General features: G+C 43.8%; 2 long non-coding RNA genes across 3 annotated transcripts; one reads left to right on the top strand and one right to left on the bottom strand.

The window, feature by feature from the left end:
• Positions 1–3,119: 3,119 nt before the first annotated feature.
• On the bottom strand, positions 3,120–18,804 carry LOC131507589 (uncharacterized). The gene is made up of 6 exons (XR_009259570.1): positions 18,528–18,804; positions 17,664–17,817; positions 9,480–9,523; positions 6,145–6,260; positions 5,664–5,741; positions 3,120–3,259 (listed from the first exon to the last, which is right to left on the bottom strand). It is a non-coding gene; the product is annotated as an uncharacterized LOC131507589 (long non-coding RNA).
• Positions 17,703–23,221, top strand: LOC131507588 (uncharacterized). 2 transcript variants are annotated; one of them, XR_009259568.1, is made up of 3 exons: positions 17,703–17,803; positions 21,429–21,588; positions 22,846–23,221. It is a non-coding gene; the product is annotated as an uncharacterized LOC131507588 (long non-coding RNA). The 2 variants fall into 2 exon arrangements; XR_009259569.1 differs by lacking the exon at positions 22,846–23,221 and having other exon boundaries at positions 21,429–21,717.
• Positions 23,222–24,575: the final 1,354 nt, after the last annotated feature.

Genomic DNA, 24,575 nt, shown 5'->3' with positions numbered 1-24,575 from the left:
GAGAGAGAGGGAAGCAAACTCTAAGAGACTTCTTTAAAAATATTTTTTAGGTTTAAAAAATGTCTCAATTGGGGTGTCTGGGTGGCTCAGTCAGTTATTTGTTTTTTGGGTGTTGAGTTTGATAAGTTCTTTATAGATTTGGGATACTAACTCTTTATCATATATGTCATTTGCAAATATTTTCTTTTTTATTTTTTTATTAAAAAAAATTAAGTTTATTTATTTATTTTGAGGGGGCTGCCAAGAGAGAGGGAGAGAGAGAATCCCAAGAAGGCTCCATGCCATGACTGTGAGATCATAACCTAAGCCAAAAGCATCTGGTTAAGCATCTGTGCTGATAGCTCAGAGCCTGGAGCCTGCTTCAGATTCTGTGTCTCCCTCTCTCAATCTCTGCCCCTCTCCTGCTTTCTCTCTGTCTCACTCTCTCTTGAAAATAAATAAATATTTTAAAATTTTTTTTAAAAAGAAATAAGAATTTTTTTAAAAAGGCTAAATATACACCAAACTTGTGACACAGGAATGGCCAACCTAAGAAATTAGTTGGAGAAGGGATCATATCAAGTATATGATTCCTGAAAAGGGCAAATGAGATGGGATCTAGAATATAGTGCCTGGAACCTGGTAATCACAGAGAATACGTCAGCTATTTTTCCTCTTATTACTTTATCGCTATTAAAACATGACAAGAGTGAACAAGAGTAATAGGAACGATTGTACTGAGATTAACATATGCTTTTCTTTAATGTTCCTGAACTTATTTATTTGCATGAAGTAGATATGATATTAGGATACCTGGCAACAGGAGTAGAAATGTGTAGTGCCAGCCATGAGCACTATGTTCCAGCCCTAAGCACCATCTTCCTAGAGCGAGGAAGAATTTTAAAACACATCGAGAGGGTTTTATATTGTTTTGAGAAACTCAAACTTCTTGGTTCTCTGGGAAGACAAACAAAATGTCTTACTTAGTCTTTACTCACAGGTATGGTTCCAAAAACAGAAATTGATCATCTCAACCCTCACCGATCATTTTAAAAGATCTTTTTCAACGTAAAATTTGTGTGATGGGTGCCACCCTTAGAGTTTGTGGTCCCCAGAGCATAAGTAATGTAAAATAGCACTGCTTAACTCCAGTGGATGAAGGAAAGGTTGCTTGCCATACGACTATGTCAAAAGCTCTGAGGAAGCAACAGATACCCTCTGCTGCTTCCATAGTCACCTCAACAATTGTGCTCCTGAGGGAGACGGAAAAAAGATGATATAAACGGACTGGGAGCCTCCTGAAAGCAGAATCTATTTTGTTTGGGAACAGAAACAAACACTTATGAGGCAGACATGCCATCAGGCACTGTTCTAAACCCTTTGCCCACAGCAACTCACCTAGCCTCACAAACATCCTTATAATGTAAGATCTTCATCCCTACCTCACATGTGTGCAAACTGAGGCAAAAGGAAATTAGGTAACTTGGCCCAAGGTCACACACCTAGGAAGTGGTAGAACCAGGACTGGAGCCTAAACAGCGAGTTTCCTCTTCCCATGATCTTACGCTTTGTTTTTAAACTCCAGCAAGAGAACTATTCAGATTACTTCCCTCTACCTTCCCAATAACTACAATAGTGCTTAGCACATGTTTGGTGCCTTAAAAATATTAGATACATGAAGTCATCCCATTTCTTTTTTTCCTTGATTTCACACTGTATATACATATTTACTGTGTCTGCCCCCAGATATTTTTATAAAGAACGGTAAAATAGGGGCACCTGGGTGGCTCAGTCGGTTGAGCGTCCAACTTCGGCTCAGGTCATGACCTCGTGGTTTGTGAGTTCGAGCCCTGCATCGGGCTTTCTGCTGCCAGCTCAGAGCCTGGAACCTGCTTCAGATTCTGTGCCTCCCTCTCTCTCAGCCCCTCCCCTGCTCATGCTCTGTCTCTCCCTGTGTCTCAATAATAAATAAACATTAAAAAAAATTTTTTAAATAAAAATAAAAAAGATCGGTAAAATATATGGATTTTCTTAGATTACCCTAGAATAATATCTGTGGCTGCTTACCTGATTTAAACCAACACTGTAAATATGACATACAAGTTGTACTGGCTTTTCTTCTCTGCCATCTTTTAAATTCACAAATGTCTGGACACTACCCCTAAAATTATAGGCTCACAGAAACAGAATGGTGCCCAGAAGTCATCTTGTCCACACTGGCTCCAGAACTTTGCTTCAGTCTAAACCATGTGGTGCTTCCTTCTTTATTGAGCATCTCAATAATTACATTAAATAGCTATAGCATATTGAGCATAAGCAAAAATATGATGTTCTTCCACAGTTTTTAAAGACTAGATTCTTTAAGGTCTAAGATTATGTCTTGGCTTTTTTTTTTTTTCCTTCTTTTTTTTCTCCAAGCCCTTGAATATAGCCTGGCATCCAAGAGTCATTCAATACAACCTCATCCATTAATGCTCATTCCAATCTCTGGGGACACAAGTTTACTCTTTCTTCTATGTGACAGTCCTTCGAATAAGTGAAGATATCCCCACCTGAAATCATTTTTCTTTGAGCTAAACCTGCCCATTTACTTCAACCAATTTTTCTTCAAGAAGGTAGATTCAAGTTCCTGACTCTTTGCAGAGGCTGTATCCGACTCCCACACCTTTTTTATTATTTGGGGATCAGAACCAGATATAGTGTGATTTGACTAAGGTGAGAGCCAGCCTCCAAGAAGATCCCTCCTGAGCCTCATCATCCGGTATTCATGCCCTTCTGTAGTCCCCTCCCACACTGAATAGAGCTGACTGGTGCGACCAATAGGATTTGTGAACATGACAGTATGTGATTTCTGAATCTAGGCTATTAAAGACATGGCGGCAACTATATTATTCTCTTAAATCACCCAGTCTGGGGGAATGCCAGCTGAAATGTCACGAGGACACTCAAACTCCACCATAAGTAGGCTCAGATGGAGAGGAACTGAGGTTTTCTGTCACTCATGCGAATTAAGCCATCTTAAAAGCAGATTCTCCAGCCCTAATCAAGCCTTCATATGACTGCAGCCCCAACTACCATGATGACTGCAATATTATGAGAGACCCTGTTCCAGACCACCCAGCTAAGCCACTTACCAATTCCGAACACACAGAAACTGCCGGAAATAACAAACATTTATTCTTCCTTAAGCCACAAGGTTTTGGGGTACTCAGTTACGTAGTAATAGATGATTATTCCAACCAAGTCAGAAGACAAAAGGATTAGCTCTTCCTTCTTGACCCTGGATATCATAAGAAATGGCAGAAAGACCATTTGAAAGAAAGACCATTGAAAGAAATCTTTCAATCAATAGATTGATCAAACCATTAATTTTTAAGATTTGGGGGAGATGTGTGTGTGTCCATGTGTAAAAATTTCTCTGGTATCTTTTTTAGGTAAGTTGTGTGTGTGTGTGTGTGTGTGTGTGTGTGTGTGTGTGTGTGTGTGTTTTAAGTTTATTAAGTAATCTCTACACCCAACACAGGGCTTGAACTCACGGCCCAAGATCAAGACTCACATGCTCCTCGCACTGAGCCAAACAGGTGCCTCAGTTAAGCTGTTTTATTTTATGCCTCTGCAGCATTGCCATAATGCCATACTTACATAGACACTCAGCACGTAACTTTTTAAATATTGTGCTTCACCTTTAAGGTTTGAGAAGCACAACCACTTTTTGCTCATGAATGGGTGAGATGAAAATCTATTCTTCACCCTTTTGGAACTCTCACTGGGAGCCAGTGGCCCTCTTGTTCACCAATGTTAAGATTTTTCTACACTTCTTTGAGCATGGTACAGGGAAGAGTTGGATTTAATAGTCAGGCTGGACTTCTCACATGATTCAGTTTAGACAACACCTAGCTTCGAACAGGAACTTAGAAGACAGTCTGCCTCTGTGTCCTTGTCTCACTTCTCACCCCACCCCCCACACTTAGGCACTAGCCTTGCTATGGTGTTTTCACTCACATCTAGTTTGTTCTTACAATATTTTCTCATAGCATTTTCTTTCTGAATGTCTGCTTCTTACATTTATACTTTGAAGTTTCTTTCTTTTCTACTACCATTGGGTAGTATGTCCCAACCTCTTCTGCAAACATGAGTTACTTTTATAGAACTAAATTTATTTTTTTATATATTGAACTACATTTTTTTAAGTTTATTCATTTAAAAAAATTTTTTTAATGTTTATTTATTTTTGAGAAACAGAGAGAGACAGACAGAGTGCGAGTGGGAGAGGTGCAGAGAGAGAGAGGGAGACACAAAATTGGAAGCAGGCTCCAGGCTCTGAGCTGTCAGCACAGAGCCTGACGTGGGGCTCGAACTCACAGACTGCGCGATCATAACCTGAGCCAGTCGGACACTTACCCAACTGAGCCAGGCAGGGGCAGAAAGAGAGAGAGAATCCAAGCGGGCTCTGCACTGTCAGCCTGGAGCCCCATGCAGGGTTCGAACCTAAGATCATGACCTGAGCCAAAATCAAGAAATGAAGAATCGGATGCTTAACCAACTGAGCCTACCAGGTACCCTGATATATAACTAAATTTCAAAGATAAAATTCTCTCAAGTTAACTTTAGGGCTTCAATATTCAAAGTATTATATTGCTCCTAATGATATTAAGCACTTAAGAAGATTCGTGAACAATTTTAGGCTTTGGGAAATCCACTAATAACTCTGTGCTTGATATATTTAAAGATACTAGGGGCGCCTGGGTGGCGCAGTCGGTTAAGCGTCCGACTTCAGCCAGGTCACGATCTCGCGGTCCATGAGTTCGAGCCCCGCGTCAGGCTCTGGGCTGATGGCTCGGAGCCTGGAGCCTGTTTCCGATTCTGTGTCTCCCTCTCTCTCTGCCCCTCCCCCGTTCATGCTCTGTCTCTCTCTGTCCCAAAAATAAATAAAAAACGTTCAAAAAAAAAAAATTAAAAAAAAAAAAAAAAAGATACTAGTGTGTCCTTAGAAGATATAATGAACTTTGAGGTACTCAGGGGGTTCAGAAAAATAAATGCACCTTACTACCATGAGAATAACTTACACCTGGAGGAACAAAATAGTTCTAAGTGAACTTCAGAAATCTTGCTATTATTATTATTTTAAATTTGTTAACGTTATTTTTAAGAGAGAGAGAAGAGTGAATGGGGGAGGGTCAGAGAGAGAGGGAGTCACAGAATCCGAAGCAGGCTCCAGGCTCTGAGCTGTCAGCACAGAGCTCGATGTGGGTCTGGAACCCACGAACCGTGAGATCATGACCTGAGCCGAAGTCAGATGCTTAACTGACTGAGCCACTCAGGTGCAACCCCTCTTTTTAAAAAAAAAATTTTTTTAATGTTTATTTGTGAGAGAGAGAGAAAGACAGCATGAAATCTTGCTATTATTTTTATTGTTGTAGTTAATTGCACCACAGGAAGACATTTGGATTGAACATGTAAAAGAATGCACTCTTTGTTCAGAAAAATAAGGGGGAAATGAGGCAAAGAAAAAAGACCATCTACGTTAAAAATAATATTTATATCAGTGTTTATACACAGTGCAAAACATTTTACAAAACATTTCACTTATGTCTCATCTCACCCTCACAACAATCCAATGAACTAAACAGTGGGATGTTATTCCCATTCTATAAATTTCAGAGGAAACAGGTTAAATGACTTACTCAAGCTCAAATGGCTCCTGAAAGGCTGAGATGTAGTGAAGATCAAAGACTCCTTTTGTTTCTGTGGGTAAGTTTCCACTACCAGGAAGGGAAGATAAATAAGAAGGAAAAAAATACAAACTTAATGGGAAAATGCGGCTAACCGTTTTTTTACACAGTATAACGAGGCACTGCTGAGTGGTTATAAAAAAGCTCATTTACCTCCCCAAACACTTAACATTCCCAGGATGATATTTAAGAAACAGGAAGCTGGGTTGACTCAATACTTGTTATCCTCAGTTGTGCGGCGAAGCTAATTATAGTATACATTGTGTGGAGTTGTTGGGAGGATTAAATAAGATAATATATTTAAAGAATGGTAAGTATTCAATAAGTGTTAGCTGCTATTATTGATGACTGTGTTATTTCAATCAGGGTGGATCGAATACTAGAATAAAGAGTAGTAGATATGCATTTTCATGCCGCATTGTAATCAGCCTACCCTGAATTATCTGCCTTCAGTTCTCTTATCTAGAGAATGAAGACAATGTTCCTTTCTAGCTGCCTCCTTCACAGAAACAATTCATCATGCTGGATCGTGTTCTGAGCATTGAAAAGCTGTATAGGAATACAAGAAAATACCGCAACTATTTCTCTCCCCGTTTTTCTCTCTTCTTGCCCTCCTGAGCAAAGCCATACAACAGGGCAATGGAAGGGATTTATGAGTAGTCATCCCTTCAGACCTACGCAGTTGCCCGACAGCTTAAAAATTCAATGGCTGAACTGGAAAGAACAGTCAACTTGACTTCATTGTTTTCTGAGATTCAGACGAATAGCTCTTATCATCTGTAAGGGGTTCATGTACCATCTAAGGAATGGACAGATTATTTTGCCATGGATTAGCATAGTGATTAGCCCGTGAGAGGTTTGTGCACAAGGAGATACTTCCTCCAAATGTCCTTGTAAGGCTGTTGTGGCTGCTGTTTACCTTAGAAGTGATCCCACTTTGGGGGTGCCTAGCTGGCTCAGTCAGTTGAGCATCCAGCTTCAGCTTAGGTCATGATCTCGTGGTTCTTGAGTTCGAGCACGAGTCAGGCTCTGTGCCGAGTGCAGATCCTGGAGCCCACTTTGGATTCTGTGTCTCCCTCTCTTTCTGACCCTTTCCCACTTGCTCTCTCTCTCTCTCAAAAATAAATAAGCATTTTAAAAAATTAAAAAAAAAAAAAAGAAGTCTTTCTCTGAATGACTTACTTAACAGAAGACCATGGGGGAGGGGAAGGGGAAAAAAAAAGTTAGAGAGGGAGGGAGGCAAACCATAAGAGACTCTTAAAAACTGAGAATAAACTGAGGGTTGATGGGGGGTGGGAGGGAGGGGAAAGTGGGTGATGGGCATTGAGGAAGGCACCTGTTGGGATGAGCACTGGGTGTTGTACGGAAACCAGCTTGACAATAAATTTCATATTAAAAAAATAATAATAAAATAAAAAATTTAAATAAAAAAAAAAAGAAGTGATCTCACTTTGGTTCAGAGATCTCACTCTGTTAGATCCCTGTAACTTCATTCCAACAGCATTCCTCCTGCCACCCCACTGCCAACCACTGGGAACGGATGTTTAAGGGCTTGTCACATGAGTAAGTGATCATTCTTGTCAGTATCACAGAGGAGCTGATCATTCATGATCAGATCATGATTGTTGACTAAGTCAGGGTCATTCGGACCCAACTACATGCTGTGGTAATAGCATGCGATTCTACACTGTCCTGCTTGATTTGAGATGTTTCAGGAATGATGTAACTTGGCAAATGAATCCAGAATCAAAAGCTCTTTAGATGATAATCTTAGGACAACTGCGAGCGATGCCAATCAACCCATGAATGTAATGTTTCTCACATGTTGATTTTATAATTAGTGCCCACTAATACGGGCTATTTCAGGTTAGTGAAATGAGCTTATAAATTTTAGATAGTTCAGGTCCCCTATCATCACATACGTGTCAAATGTCATTTGATAAATGCCATTGCCAAAGGCTTAGGTATTACTTTCTGTTCTCATTCCTGAGATGATCAAAAACAACATTATGATGGTCATGTTGAACAGTTCAGTCAGATTTAATTGAGTCAGATTAGGCTCATATCATTAGGGAACATTCTTACAATCCTTTTTAATACCCCTTTTGTCTCGGATCATAATTAAAATAATATAGAGCAACTTTATTAACATAGTTGCAACTATATTCATCTGTATTGAGCCTGTCTTTCAGTTTTCTGTCCACTCAAACTTAAGAGATCGTCTTGTGATTTATTAACTATTATCTTCACATTTGCCTACATGACACTGAATTACACAATCGAGAAATTTTACTGTATACTTTCTCTTCCAGGTTAGTGTTAAAACTTCCTTTTCCAGAAAATTGACTTTCATCCACATCTTTTGATTTCTTCCATCTTTTCTATATCTTCTTTCTCCTGAGATATGTTATTTCTTTCCTTTGGCTATAATCACAGTGACCTCTTTTTTTCTCTTCCTTTCCTTAATATCTCAAAGATGGTTTAAATACTGACCGAACAACTGTATTAAAAATTTTAACCACATGCCGTTTTCGAAGATTAACAGTGAAGAAGATTTCTTTCCATTTAGACTACATTGCAGTAGATACAAAAATATTTCTTAAGAATATTTGGTCAAGGGGCGCCTGGGTGGCTCAGTCAGTTAAGCGTCTGACTTTGGTCCAGGTCATGATCTCACAGTTCGTGAGTTCGAGCCCTGTGTCAGGCACTGTGCTGACAGCTCAGAGCCTGGAGCCTGCTTCAGATTCTGTGTCTCCCTCTCTCTCTCTCTGCCCCTCCCCAGCTCATGCTCGCACTCTGTCTCTGTCAAAAATAAATAAACTTAAAAAAAAAAAAGAATATTTGGTCAAAGGGAGGCATAGTTTGTCCTCTCTGGGACATTGGCTTATAGCCATCTAACTGTCAAAATCAGCATTTCTCACTGTGATTTTTTTAAGTTTATTTATTTTGAGAGAGAGAGAGAGAGAGAGAGAGCACTTGAGTAGGGGAGGAGCAGAGAGAAAGGGAGAGAGAGAGAATCCCAAGCAGGCTCTGCACTGTCAGTGCAGAGCAGAGCCCAACGTGTGGCTCAAACATATGAACCATGAGATCATGACCTAAGCCGAAATTGAACGCTTAACCAAATGAGTCACCCAGGCACCTCTCCCAATGTGATTTTATTCTGAGAAAATCTAGTTCTATAAAATGCTTCCAGAAAAAAACAAAAACACAAAAAAACAGAGAAGCGTATTTTTCTTTTTTCCTTTCTTTTCTTCTTTTTTCTTTTCTTAGTATAGATTGCTACGCTTTAAGTTGTAACTAACAAAATTAAATTCAAACTGTTTCAAAACATGGAGATATTTATTGGCTTCACTGATGGCTAGAGTCTACAGGTGGGGCAGGCAAAATGTAGTTTGCCCAGGCCTCCAGATCTATTTCTGGACTCTGCTTACATCTGTATATTAGACTCTTCCCTCTTCTCTGCAAAATGACTGCAGCAGATCCAGCCCTCATAGTCTCCAGAGTATTAAAGAGAATCAGTATTCTTTAAAATTTTTGAGATTGGCTCTTATTGGACCGTCTCAGGTCACCTGCTATTTACCAAGCCAATACCGTGGAAGGGATAACATACTGATTGGCTTAGCCTAGATCACATGTTCCTCTGTGGAGCCATAGATAGTGTCAGGTTCCCCAGAATTCCAAGGCTGAGACCACACACGATGAGTGCTGTAGAAGCAACTAACAGGTGTCCACTATCAATAAATTTGGAAAACACAGGCTTATACTCACTTCTAAGTTCAAGCACAGTCCTGAAAAGGAGGAAGCCTTCAAGCCTAAAGAATAAGCATCAGGAAGAGATCAGTCCCATGAGATTTATGATCACCAAAACTTAATATAAGACTGTTGGAACAGAAGCCCTCTTAGGAGAAAATGTATCTGTTATGCTCACCACTTTTCCCTGGTGCACTGGAGAATAGCTGACATATTGTAAGCACTCAATAAATATTTGTTGAATTAATGAAAGAACTGTTTTGTTTTGTTTTTTACTTTAGAGAGAGAGTTCAAGCAGGGGAAAGGGGGGCAGACGGAGACAGAATCTTAAGCAGGCTCCATGCTCAAGACAGAGCCTGACACAGGGCTTTGATCCCATGACCCTGGGATCACGACCGGAGCCGAAATCAAGAGTCAGACGTTCAACCAACTAAGCCACTCAGGCAGTCCTGAAAGAACTGGTTTCTAATGAAGGGTGTTTTATCTGAAAGCTTTGTTCTCATAGGGAAAGAAAATCCATAAAACTCTGAGTAAGCCCCCTTCTGAGGAAATGGGCATGAGGAGGGAATTTTTTCAATGCTCCATGAGGTCTTGCTGTGCAGTTGCTGAGGCAGACCTACTTTCCTTTACTTCCCCACCTATCCTTACCAAAACACTCATCTGCTGAAGGAAGCTATCATCCATGTGTTCCTGCAACCTAAAATTAAATTACAACATTCAGTACACAGCCCTATACGAGGAGGAATGGAAACAGATCAAGACGATACCAGAAACTGTTTTTGTCCTTTAAAAAATGAACACTAGGGGCGCCTGGGTGGCTCAGTGGGTTAAGCATCCAACTTCGGCTCAGGTCATGATCTCCCGGCTTGTGAGTTCAAGCCCCGCGTTGGGCCCTGTGCTGACAGCTCAGGGCCTGGAGCTTGCTTCTGATTCTGTCTCCCTCTCTCTCCTCCTCCCCTGTTCACTCTCTCTCTCTCTCTCTCTCAAAAATTTATAAACATTAAAACAAAATTTTTTAATTATTTAAAAAAAATTTTTTTAAATGAACACTAAAAACATGGCAAGATTATGAACTGTAGAGTTTCAAAGACAGGGGTGTAAATCGAGGCTCTGCTCTTTACTAATCATGTGACCTCAAGCAAATCACTTAACCTCTTAGAACCTGTTTTGTCATCTGTAAAATGAAGATGATCTCTCCTCATTCTTTAGTGTGACATGGCAAAATGCTTAGTACATTGTCTGCCACAATATTCAGTGAATGAATCATCATTATTATTCTCCTCATCCAAAAAACTTCAAACTGATTTAACTGAATAGTTCATTCAACTCAACAATTTTTCTAGGTGATGCCGAAGGCTAGTCTATAAGATATTGCTCTGGAAAAATTAACGGTATTCACAAACAAGTCCTAAGAAATTATGCCTCAGGATATAAACAGAGACGAAACCGACAGTTACCATATACGGAAACACTGAGGAATTGTGAACAATTTGAGTGGTTACCCTTAGGAAGAAAAAGTCATATGAAGACGCTACCATTTTGAGGAGCATTTTAAAGATTACAAATGGATTAGTGAGAAAAAGGTAGAAGCACTTTAAGTGGGGAAAGATGTAGGTAAGAAGACTTGGATATGGGGCTGTGTGTGCTATGACCACAAACAGTCCCACCTGGTTGAGGCAGAGAGGTTGATCAGAATGCCATAGCACTAGGGCAGTGAGGCAATGTGGTAACTGATGGAAAATTAACAGGACCAATGACCAGTTCTAGCTGATGATAAATGATGATACTGGATTTGATTCTGTGTATTGATTTGCCATTTCCTCCTCCTTTTTCCATCTACCTGCAATCTCAAAGATGAGCAATCTTCCTTCTGGAGGTGGGTATGACAGACCATTTTGCAAGCACTTTAAATCCTTCAGGAAACACAAACATCTTGTGACCTGGAACAGTCACTTAGGATTCTGACTCAGACTGGGAATCTGAGTAATGCTGTGCTAATAAGCCAGAACGAGGCCATAAACATCTGGCTGCCCTACTTGATGGATCCTTGGCATTTGTCAGCAGGCCCTGTGAAGATAAGGTTGAGTCTATCAGAAAATGTTTAAGGTCTACATGGGAAAAGAAGTCTTTTGGAATGAAAACAAGGCAGGGTACCTGAATATGACACCAGGATTTCCCTACTTTACTCTATTTCTGTTATATAGGATGGGATGAGCAGAGAGTGCTCAGGCCAACCTTCTAAGGCACCTGGATGGCCAAAGGAAGCCATTTTTATTATTTTTTAAAGTGTTTTATTTACTTTTGAGAGAGAGAGAGCACAAGCCGGGAAGAGGCAGAGAGAGACAGAAGATCCAAAGCAGGTGCCCACTGACAGCAGTGAGCCTGACACGGGGCTCGAACGAACAAACTGTGAGATCATGACCTAAGCTGAAGTTGGACACTCAACCAGCTGAGCCACACAGGTGCCTCTAAAGGAGGCTATTTTTAACTCTAATCCCATATTCACACCAAGCTGCCTTCCAATCTTGTTTTGGTTTCCAAATCCACTGTATTCCAGTCCCACTGTTGAGTGGTAGGTATTTGATTACATCTCAATAGACTGACCAAGAGATTATACAATTCCCAAGAGTAGAAAGTAAGACTCTGGAACAGAGTCAGCATTCAACAAATATGTTAAATACGATGTGCCAATTAGTCAGAAAGATACTATACCAAAGCAACGAGCGTGGCTGTCCTAACCATCACCTCAACCCCCAGTAATTTCATTTTACCTTGATGTTCCAACAATTATATACAATTTAAATACAATAGGCTGATGGAATTTTTATTTCCAACCCCAATTTCTCTGATGTTCAGATCCATATTTCCAACTGCTATTACACATCAAAAATGTCCCATTGGCTGTTCTAACAGTACTTAAAACTCAAAGTGCTTCCAATCAAAACCTTCACCTTCTTCCTCGTCCATCCACTCTATCCACAAGCCTATCCGAAACAAGGAAAAACTGCTTATCTTCTGTAACCACTGTTTTGTTAACACTACCCTTGCTAACAGGGATAGCTGAGCCAGAAATCCAACTCTGCACTGACTCATTCCTCTTTCTGTACCCGCATCCCATCTAATTAGCAACCGAGGGTTGTTGGCACTCCCTTCCAAACGACTCTTGAATTTAACTTCTCCTCTCCTTTCCCATCACCACGGATTAATGTGACCCTCATCACCTTGAGACTGACTCTAAGACTTTAACTGCTCTGGGTTTTCTCTCTTTCAATCCATCCTGTTAGTGATTTCAATATAATCTTTTCAATTCTCTACTTAGCATCCCTCAAAGACAATCCATCTAATATAGAGATATCTCGTACTCCTTCACCTACCACTCAGACCCTTTGTTTCTGCTGCCAAGCAGCCCTTGCTGTTTCTCCCTGTTGCATGCAGCCATTCTACCTTTACAGGATGCATCTTCCAGGCCTGGGCTCATGAATGGACCCTTAGCCTAGAAGTCTCTTCTCTGTTGTTGTGCTATTGTTGTTGCTGTGTTGTTTTTAATCTGAGCATATACTCTAAATAGTTCAAAGCCCAACCCCAGAGTCCCTGATGCCGGCTGGAAGAAGGGATGGTTCTCTCTTCCATGGTTCCATAGATTATTGCATTCCATCATCACACACCTATTAGATTTCATTGAGGGCTGTGGTGAGGCTTTGGCCACCTTTGTATCCCAGCACCTAGCACATGCAGGCACCCAGTAAATAATGGCGAACTTCAGTAGCAACTGTAGCTCTGTTTCCGGAGGTCCATCTAACAGTATGACCGAGGCCTTATATTTAAAAGTAGCCATTAATCTGTTATGCTTTGTCTTTTGTTGACAACTAAATACGCTAAGAGTTCTCTGGCTGGGGGTTATTCTCAGGCCAATATAAATGGTATTATGGGGCACCTGGCTGGCTCAGCTGGTTAATTGTCCCACTCTTGATTTTGGCTCCGGTCATGATTTCATGGTTCGTGAGATGGAGCCCCTCGTCTGGCTCTGCATTGGCAGCGCAGAGCCTGCTTGGGATTCTCTGTCTCTCTGTGTCTATCTCTCTCTCACACACACACACACACGCTCACGCAAGCACACACACCTCTGCCCCTCCCCCACTCACACACGTTCTTTCTCAAAATACATAAACATTTTTTAAAAATGGTATTATGATCATTCCTGCGTACATTGTTTGGAACTCCGTTAACTTGCTCAGTCTCAACAACAACAACAACAACAGCAACAACAACAACAACAACAGATCCCAGGTAAAAAGCCCCCTTCAGAAAGGCAACGATGCAGTTAACTTTGGCTGCCATTACACCTTTCTGAACTATGTCTCCTGCATTCACAATTAACATCTCTGTTGCTCTAAGCACCTGGAACAGAAAAAGAGTGTATAACTGAGACACGTGTTACATTCTAGTGGAGATGGCATGGGTTAATCTCTGAATAATCCAACATTGAATTGATATTTCAATACACAAATTATTCTGTTCCTTTTCTTGTCTCAAAATGCTTACATTTTCCTCATTCACATTAAAAAGTAATAATTTATGATATATGAGAGATAGCAAAGAAGTAACTATCATTTATTTTACATGTGAACATCTTTGAGGAAATACTGTTATCTTTTTTCAAATTTATCTATTTATTTTTAGTAATCTCTACACTCAGAGTGGGGCTTGAACCCATAGTCCCAAGGTCAAAAGTCGAACACTCTTTCAATGGAGCCAGCCAGGTGCCCTGGAAATAGTGTTATCTTAAAAACTTGCTCAGAATTGGTAAACTTGTATTTACATCTATTTTTCTGAATCATAGTATTTTTTTGCTACCTTTGTAGTTCAATATGATAAATTCTGGCTCTAACAGCAGTTATTGATTAGCAACCTGAGATATTAACGTCCTCATAAGGGGCTGTCAATTATTACTAGTATCTGTGGAAGACAATGGTGCTGTGTGTGCCCAGAGAATGAGGGACATTGTCTTGCTCAATTGGTTTTCAGTCAATGAGCTCATCAGCTAAATCTGATGGACTGACAGAGAACCCAAACATGAGGAAGGAACTGTAATGGACTAAGACAGTATGTTGGTTTGCCCAGAGCAGTCAGATGAGGAAGGGCATCCAGCCAAGTCAAGAGATTCAGGCCAGACTCCAAATGAGCTGGAGCTAACAACAAAACAATATCTCTTGTTTTCGACCCTGTGCAAATTATAAAAACAAGAGGATGTGGCCATTGTGACATGTTCCCCCAAGCACCACTCATTTAGCTAGGGATTGAACAACTACCTAATACCAGAAGCAGGCAGTGGAGAAAGGACCCCAGCCCTCATCCCAGGGCCAAAATTTAGAAGGAGCCACAGTGAATCCAGTAACCTATAACTTTTCCTCTTTTAGCCAAGAAGTTGAGAATAGAGAACTTGTCTCCCACCAAAAACGACACTCTGATTTAGATCTTAGTCCTGGATTTGATTTGGACACATCCTTTAACCTCTGAATACATCATTGTGGAAGTAACAGTTTATTTTTAAAAAGTCCTATCCAGCTTATATAATCGTGCACATCCAATGATATTTAAGAGTCTTTGTAAACCCCAAAGTGCTACACAGAGGTAAGACAGAATTGTGGTCAGGCATCTACCAAGAACACGGGCTTTCTTCTTTTAATCCCTCGTCAACTATTGACCGAGCAACTATTATGCCCGGCACTGTTCTTAGTGACCCCACGGACATAAATATCCTCCAGGAGTTTTTGTTCCCTCAGGGAGATTCAGATAATAAACACATAAGCTCAGTATGTTATATACTATGTTGGAAAGTGGCAAATGCTATGGAGAACAAAATGAAGCATGGGGTAAAGGGGGGGAGGGAGTTCAGAGGGAATAGTAGGAGCTTCAGTATTTTTAAAAAGAGTGAGGACTGCACGGGTGGCTCAGTTCATTAAGCATCAAGTGACTCCTGATTTCGGCTCAGGTCATCACCTCCCAGATTGGTGAGACTGAGCCCTGCATTGGGCTCTGTGCTGACAGCCTGACAGGGGTAAGCCTGCTTGGGATTCTCTCTCTCCTCTCTCTCCACCCCTTGCCCTGTTCAGCGCAGTGTTGAACTTGTGCTCGCTCTCTCTCTCTCTCTCTCTCTCACACACACACACACACACAAAATAAACATAAATAAATAAATAAATAAATAAATAATAAAATGAGCAAGTGGACTTGTAGGGAAGAGTTCCTGGAAGAGGGGAGGGCAGTGCAGGAGACGGCCAGACAAGAAAGGAAAGCAGAGTGGGGGAGTAGGCCAATAGAAGGGGAGGAGTTCAGAGAGACAGCCACCGTTAAGATCATGGAGGGCCATTCTAAGTCCTTTGGGTCTTGCTCTGACCCGATCTGACTTCTGTTTTCAGAGGCTTCTTCTGGCTGCTGAATTGAGAACAGATTGTAGAGGCAAGTATGGGAGGAAGGAGCCCAGTCAGAAGACTCTGCGGGTGACCACAGAGTGTGATTTGGACCAGTGTGATAGTGGTGGGGACGCTGAAAGCGGGCAGTTTCTGGATGTGTTTAAAGGTCAAGCCATCAGGACTTCCTGACAAATTAAATGTACAGAGAGAAAGAGGATTTGAGGAAACTTCCAAGGGTTCGGGTCTGAGACACCAGAAGACAGAGCGGCCAGCAATAGAGGTGTGTTGATACAGAAGGGAACGGGAAGTCCTCTCCCTTTTCTCCTCCTAGTTGCTCAGGCAACCAGGAGGAGAAATGTGTAAGTGTGGATAGTGTGGACAGAGGAACAAAACTGAGATAGTCCTACTTGGTGACTGCTGGAAGGGACTGACCACTTTGACCACTTCATCTCTTTGCACCTCAGTTTCTCTTACTGTAACACGAGATGGATAGGCCAGCTGGATAATGGTAAAATTCCTTTTCAGTGGCTAAATTTGAGAACCTACATGCTACAACCAATTCTCACACTTTTCAAGATTTTTTTTAAATATATGTTTTCTTGAAAAGTCTCCATAAGTAAATTCAATTGTTAAAAATATTCTTTTTGGGGTTTTCTTTTTGGCTTAAAACAAAATTATTTTGTGATCCTAGTCTGAACACCGCCCTCCCCCCACCAAAAAAGAATCTTAGTAAGACATTTAAAACAACAGCAACAGGGGTGCCTAGGTGCCTCAGTCGGTTAAGTGTCCGACTCGGCTCAGGTCATGATCTCATGGTTCATGGGTTCGAGCCCCGCATGGGCTCTGTGCTGACAGCTCAGAGCCTGGAACCTGCTTCAGATTCTGTGTCTTCCTCTCTCTCTGCCCCTCCCCTGTTCACACTGTCTCTCTCTGTCTCTCAAAAATAAATAAATGTAAAAAAAAAATTTTTTTAACAACATGTCCTGCAACTGTTTATACAATACCTCGTTCCAGGGAGGTACATGGCTAATCAGGACACCTATTTCCTACTGTCATACTTAATTAGAAGTTTTGCTCACGAGGTTAAATTACAGGAAGCATTGTGTGTCACTGTGAAAGTATTCCCTTTCGCTTTAATGGCACATGGGTGGACGAAAAATGCTACTAAGGCTGCCTGAAAGGAAACCGGGCTCCTGTGGGTTCTTGCTGTCTTCCGCCAATACTTTTTCATTTTCCCTTAACAACGGCAGTAGTAATAACATTGGTCCAGGAAGTTAAGAAGTTAGTAGAGAAGAATAAAGACCAAGCATCTGATATTCACAACCTGACGCAACAGAAGAATATAAATATACACAAATTAATTTAAGCCCATAGAAAATCTCTCAAACTGTGTAGCCTACAGCACATCTCCTCTTGTCCACAACATTCCATCAGGCCAGCGGAACATCATCATCATCATTATAGCTTGTACATACTGAGTGCTAACCCTGTGCTAGGCATTGTGCCAAGGGTTGTCATGACAACTCACTTAACCCTGTAAGAAGAATGCCATCATATTTCCATTGTCAAAGGAACGGGATGCACCTCTAGGACCGCCTAACCTCAAGCCCAAGCTCAAGAGCACAGTGGGAGGATTGAGGCTTGGATGGAGATGGAATGCATCGTTTTCAATATACTGTCTCATTGCCATCATACTGTCTTCTAAGCCCTCCATTACCCGCCCACTGCTTGAGGGTAGAGACCAAAGTGTGTGTTTGTACCACCAGCGTTTTGCAAAGCAGTTACGCACGAACAGAAAGTCCCGCGGACGCTCCATGATGAGTGGCACCTAAGCTGTCCGGTTCTTCGGGTTTTCCCAGCGCAGAGCCCGGTATATACTGCAGGCACTCCATCAATACTTGTTGGGTAAATAGAAAGACGATCCAGAGGGTGAGTGAGGAAACCTGAGGACAGGTGAAAAGGGGCACGCCTGGTGATGCCTCCAGAGCCCCTCCCACTTATTTGCGCTCCTGCAGGATTCTACCTTGAGGGGCCCCTGGTGTCCCCTCCCCCCTTCCCTACCCCTCTCGGCGACCTCGCTCAGCCAGAGGGGCGGCTGGCTGCGGCGACTGCCCACTGGGTGGGTGGGGGCGAGCGGCGGAGGTCGGACCCCGGGAGCCACGCCCCACGCACGCGTCCCACGCACGCACACGCTCACGGGCAAACTCCACAGGCGCGCGCTCTGCCGCACCCCTGCTCATACTCTTTACACGCACTCCGGCGCGCGTGCGCACGTTCTTACACATCCTCCTACGCACAGACTGACCGGAGCACACGCTCACGTTCACACACACGCTGTTCACACCCACCCGCTCTCACACACCTGGCCTCATTCGCCCCGTCGTGTATTCATTCACACACTCCTGTATCACACAGTCCTGCTTACAACCTCCACTCAAGCTCTCACACACCCACCCTCCTCAGTTGTATACACATCACACGCGCGCATGCTGCTAACACTCGCACTCTTCACCTTCGTCACACACACCCCGTCACCCGCTGTCACACGGTCACGTACGCTCCCGTTTTCAACTCTCACGCACACTTCACGCGCGCTTGCGCACACGGACTCACGGCAAAGTCTCCCTCCTTGCAGGCGCGCGCGCATGCGCACCTGTCGCGGCGGGGACGGAGGGCCCAGCGTGGGGGATGCGGTGTGTTTGGAGTTTGGGGGCGGTTACTGGTCGCGATGTCGTCGGGCTGTAGGTTCAATACGATCCCTTAGAGTCGCTTCGTTTTCCAATGAGAAGTTAGAGAGAAGGAGAGACTGACGCCAGGAAGGGGGTAGGGTGCGGGCCTGGAGCTCTGGCAGCGAAAGCGCCCGGAGCAGCGGACACGCCTCGCAGGGTCTCAGAGCCGATTTACCCCCATCCAGGGAGCGGCCTCTCGAGCCTCTTAAAGCCTCGGCCTCCCCGGGCTTCACCCACGCGTGGGGTTTGGGGGTTGAGTGAGGACCGACTTCAAACTGTCCTCCAACCCCACCCCCACCCCCCCGCAGCCGCGCAGCCCGGTTCCCGCGCTCAGTCCCTGTGGCCCAGGGGACACAGCGCAGGACGCTGTGTGCTAGGGTGAAAAGAGGAAGACCTCGGTTTGAATCCTCCAACTGCCACTTGGAAGCTCTGGGGCCTTGGACAATTTGCATAGCCTCTTTGAGCCTTAGTCTCCTTTAATGTAGGATGAGGAATCATTCAACAAATAGGTATCTCACTCCTAATCTATGCCAGCTCTAGGCTGGGTGTTTGACATGCTCGGTGAACAAACAAAACAGACCCAGTCCCTTGCCCAGGTGCAGCTTGTAGTCGGTTGGGGAGGGACAGATACCCAACCAACCAGTGGACATATGTATTGATTATAATGAAGGCTTTTAGAGTAAAAGAATAAGCTGTTGTTTTCACCCACTTCAATGTCTTTCAGCACTTACTACGTTCAGGGTGCAGGTGAATAAAAACAATCACATTCAATACCCTCATCCCAGTGCCAGTTTGTGCCCCATTATATGGGCCACATTAGAATGGCTTTTGTGATCTTTGTGTGTGTGTGTGTGTGTTTATTTTTGAAAGAGAGAGAGAGAGAGACAGAGCTAGTGGGGGAGGGGCAGAGAGAGAGGCTCCCAAGCAGTCTCCAAGCTGTGAGATTGGAACCTGATGGCAGGGCCTGAACCCACAAACCGTGAGATCATGACCCGGAGCTGAAACCGAGTCGGATGCTTAACCGACTGAGCCACCAAGGCGCCCTCTTTGTGATCTTTTACAGAAAACCCACACTAACCAAGAAGTGAACAATAATAACCAAATGAGTAAATGATAAAAGTAACTACCTTGCTGGGTCATTGTGAAAAATAAACGATACGTTAAAACTCTTACTCATAACCTGGCATGTAATAGGCCCTCAATAAATGCCAGGTATTATTAGGCGATAGCAGTGCCTAAAACTCCAGATCCCCTGCATTAGATAGACAGGGTCTGAATCCTGGCTCTGCCATCTTTAGTTGTGTGACCTTGTAAGTCTTTGGACTTCGTTAAGATTCAGGATTTTTAAACAAGAAACAGCCATAATATTGGTGTTTTATCCTACAGATCAAATAAGGTCATGCAGGCAAGGTTCCTCATTCAGGGCCAAGCACACAGGAAGCTCAGAAAATGGTGGTTATGAAGACTGGCCTACTGCGATGGCACCTGCTTCCTGTGCAACACAGACCAGCAAAGCTGGAAAGTTTCTCCAGGCCAAAGGACCCTTGAAATTTAAAGCTGAACTGCTAGGAATTTATCCAAGGGATACAGGAGTACTGATGCATAGGGGCACTTGTACCCCAATGTTTATAGCAGCACTCTCAACAATAGCCAAATTATGGAAAGAGCCTAAATGTCCATCAACTGATGAATGGATAAAGAAATTGTGGTTTATATACACAATGGAATACTACGTGGCAATGAGAAAGAATGAAATATGGCCTTTTGTAGCAACGTGGATGGAACTGGAGAGTGTGATGCTAAGTGAAATAAGCCATACAGAGAAAGACAGATACCATATGGTTTCACTCTTATGTGGATCCTGAGAAACTTAACAGAAACCCATGGGGGAGGGGAAGGAAAAAAAAAAAAGAGGTTAGAGTGGGAGAGAGCCAAAGCATAGGAGACTGTTAAAAACTGAGAACAAACTGAGGGTTGATGGGGGGTGGGAGGGAGGGAAGGGTGGGTGATGGGTATTGAGGAGGGCACCTTTTGGGATGAGCACTGGGTGTTGTATGGAAACCAATTTGACAATAAATTTCATATATTAAAAAAATAAAGTATTTCCAATTAAAAAAAAAAAAAGAAAGAAATTTAAAGCTGAGTCCCAAGTAGGGTCTTCCAGGACCCGAGGCCTTTGATAGGGGTAGAGAGTAGGGTGTGGGGAAATTCCCCTGGTAGGTCCAGGTTTGGGGGGGCTGCTGAAGGAGACAGGTATGTCCAGAAATCAAAGGCTAGATAAACTCCAACTTGGGCGGCTTCAGGGTGGGAGCACCAAGCTAGGAGACTTGGAAATAGAAGCTCAGCTTGGAAAAGGCAAGCCATCCTGGAGAGATGATTGGGCTGCTCTAGCTTCCTCCTTCCTCCCTGTGAAGCCTGGGGCTCTGATGCGTCATTCCCCAGCCTCTAGGGCACACAGACCTGCAGGTCCAGGATAATAATAAAAACTAGAGATGCCCAAGACACCAGGTACCAGGCCCAGCACTAAGCAGTCCTTAATTCCTCCCAAGGACTGGAAGGTGGGGGCATTTTTCCTATCTACCAGGCACAGAAACAGATTTTTCCACCAATCTCCCTGGCTTCCTTTTAGTTCTTACAATTAACTGAGCAAGAGAAACTCTTCCCTGCTTCTCTGTGCACCCTTCCACGACCATCGAACACATTCCTCATGAGTCACTTCAGACTTCAGTTTTATCCACTCCTAGAGCCAACTGGGCTTTTCTTTGATATTCATGCTACCTTTTGCAATTCACGGCCTCTGAATTCATTTGTCCATTCATTTTAAGGTACTAGAAACTCCCAAGGGACTTACCTGCCTTGTGGAACGGAATTCCCTGTAAGCCCAGAGCCCAGCAGAGAGGAGGCACCCCATACACACTTTCCAACCACCAACTGCTGAAGGAGGCTCAGGTTAAGTCATTCTCTTCAGGCTCCAGGATAAGTGGGGTAGGATTTCTCCCTGATTTCTCAACCCTCACCTGCATTCAGAAACACGCAAAGCCAGTTTTTGTTTGTTTCATTCTTAAGTTTGGGTCCCGCACCATTAAATCAAATCTCTTAGGCATTTATACATTATACTTTCATAATGCTGTCCAGGTGATTTTTGTAGATGACCAGAAAGGCCAGATCACTAAAAATGATAAAGGTTCACTCTCTTTTGGGTAGGATTAAAAAAAAAAAAAACTGTCTTGGATTCCATTACTAAGCAGCTATTTCAGGCCAGTGCTTTCAGCAAATTTTGGGCCAAGGGATGTGGGGAACTTGAACGAGTGGACGCGTGTGAATAATTCCGCCTTCCCCTTAGGCTCCCAGCAACCTCCTCCCCAACCAAACAAAACCACCAACTCTGAAAAAGGTAGTGTTAAAAAAAAAAAAAAAAAAAAAAAAGGCCAGCGCTGGGAACTGGAGAGGGAGGGAGGGAGGTGGAGCATTTGCTTCAATTATCCGGATAATTGTTCCCTACCTCAGGCCATTGTTACCGAAATGAAACAATATTCTATTGGATCCAGTCCTCGCCTTTTCAGGCGTGCTCCCCGCAGGGCCTAGCACACGCTGGGCACCGAGTAGGCGCTCAATAAATTTTATTCTGATGACAGAGGAGAGCTTTAAGGGTGGGGGAGGGATGTCCTGTTAGGCTTAAGGATTTGGGGGGGGGGGGCGAATGTCAATTAAGGTGAGGCGGGGAGCAGAGGGGCTGTGTGGCAGGCCCTCGGTGTCACCAAAACTCTGTTCAGAGGGTACGGAGCCCGGGCCGCCCCCGAAATTCTGAGCCAGACTCCTCACTCCTTTCCCACAAGCCTCTTCCCACCCCCTTCTCCGGGGGCCGAATTGAACTCTCGCGCCTGTGGCGAGCACAAAGGCGAACTGAGGTTTCTCAATGGCCCCTCCGCTCTGAATGCGCACTAGGGAGAAGCAAGACCACTTTTTGGCGGTGGGTGAACACGCGGCCCGCAGCCTGCCCTCTCCGCGCAACGCGCGGGCCGGGCGCTGCGTTAGAAATAACACTAGTCGCGCAGCTGAAGGCAGAGCCGGGCACCGGCCCCTCTTCACGCTGCCAGCGTAGGAATGTGGGGGCTGACTCCTAAGTGCCCTGCTTTCATCCCGACTCCAGGCTTTTCAAGAGAGGCTTAGATTCTCTGAGTGTGTATTTGCTAATTGCAGCCTCGGCTTTAATGAGATTCTTTGAACTCCCCCACCCCCCAGTCCGGTTTGTACGTTACAGCCTTATCTGGGGACCCTCGTTTTCCACCCCAGCTACACGTCTGTGAACAATCGCCTCTCCGGCCCCTGAAAGGAGAGCGAGCGCCCCATTTCTGCTGAATGCACGTCTCAGTTCATCCAAGGCTGGCGGGCTTTTGATGGCCACAATGCGAGTTACGCCCAAAGAGTGTCTCTTTGGTCAGATCGACAACGCTTGGCTTCACGTTTGCAAGTTAAACGGGCAGAAACCCGGCTGAAACTCCCACGCCAGACGCCGGGGACGCTTCCCTCCGCCCAGTTCAGAGCAGCACTGGGGACTGGGTCTGGACAGGGGCAAGAAGGGAGGGAGCGGGAGTTGTCAGGGGGCGGCGCGGGAAAACAGTCCTGATTCTAAGCCGCCATCTAGAAGAAAGGGGGGGGGGGAGGGGGCAGGGCCATTTTCTCTAGTATATCCCTCTTGTTTTTGTTATTATTTTTTTTTCAGTTTGCTTTGTCGGCAGCTTTACCCCAACAAACAAACAAAAAATGAGAGCGTTTTTCTGCTTGTCTTCACCTAGGTAGCTGCTTTCCTCCAGCCCCTGAAAATGTGACTCCTTCATAAAATCAAAATTTATGATTATTCAAATGTTGGGGACTGTGAAAAGAGAGGAAGAAAGAGAGAAAATTAATATTGCAGCTGTTCTTCTGATTAATGAGAGATAATTGCTCATGAAAAGTCACCCCTGTGGCATTTTGTTGTCTCCTGGATCTTTGTTCTTTTCCACTATTATTGAGGACTTTCTTGAAGACTAAGCGGTTCTTTTCAATTTTTGGGTATTCAGAAAGGGTTGCCTGGTTACAGAGAATGGGGAAATCTCGGGCTATATCGGGTAAGATGTGCCACAGACAGCAATATCACAATGCCACTCGGAGAAAAGGATGGATACAAGTTAACGATGCGCTTTCAATAAAACATTCATAGACTTGTTCACGCTTTGATAATGACCTCATTAAAGGGAGCTGGGGGCAAGTAAGTCCTGTCTCCTGTTTGTGTTCGGCTAACAAAACCCAGCTTTGAGATCATTCATCGCTTTGGAAACTAATATGAAATCAATGTAAGAGGAGCAAATAAATCCGAGGCCGGCCCCGCCAACTCCTGGGCTGTCCCGCCCTGCTCTCGGCCTCCGTTTGGGGCAGAAGAACCATGCAGGCAAATGCTAAAACTGAGAGGAAAAAGGAGGACTGGGGATGGGGGGGGGGTACTTTGGAGGGGGTGCAGAGGGAAAGACAATGCGGGAGTTACGGATGGAAAAACAGCTAAGCACATCAGTAGGTCAGAACTCTAGGGCCTGTGGAATAAGCAACGGCTAAGTCCACATTCTTTGCTTTTCCTGACTTTGCCCATGAAAGGAAATAGAGTGGGAAGCAAGAGGGGAATGTGAGGTCCAGGTCAGGTGTGACCCTGGAAGGGGAAAGTACTGGAACACTTCTTGAAAGCTACAACCTAGAATTGAAATCTCAAGGTTGAGCTAGGAGGAAACTGCTCCTTCAGGCTCAAGTTGGAGGATCCAGGGGCAAGAAGATGACACCTCTAAACCGCTTTGATTTTTTTTCTCATTTGAGGGTAGGGGTGGGGTACCCTGACTGGTGTGTGTTAGGGGGAGAGGAGGGGACAGTTTTGTTACCTTCATATCTGTGACATTGTCTTGCACTCAAGGAAGACAAAGCCATCCTCTGTCATCCCAGCAAAAGAG

Source organism: Neofelis nebulosa, chromosome 3 (assembly GCF_028018385.1).
Source record: "Neofelis nebulosa isolate mNeoNeb1 chromosome 3, mNeoNeb1.pri, whole genome shotgun sequence".
Lineage (NCBI taxonomy): Eukaryota > Metazoa > Chordata > Mammalia > Carnivora > Felidae > Neofelis > Neofelis nebulosa.
Note: the sequence above shows the minus strand (reverse complement) of the source record. Positions and strands in the feature narration are given on the sequence as shown.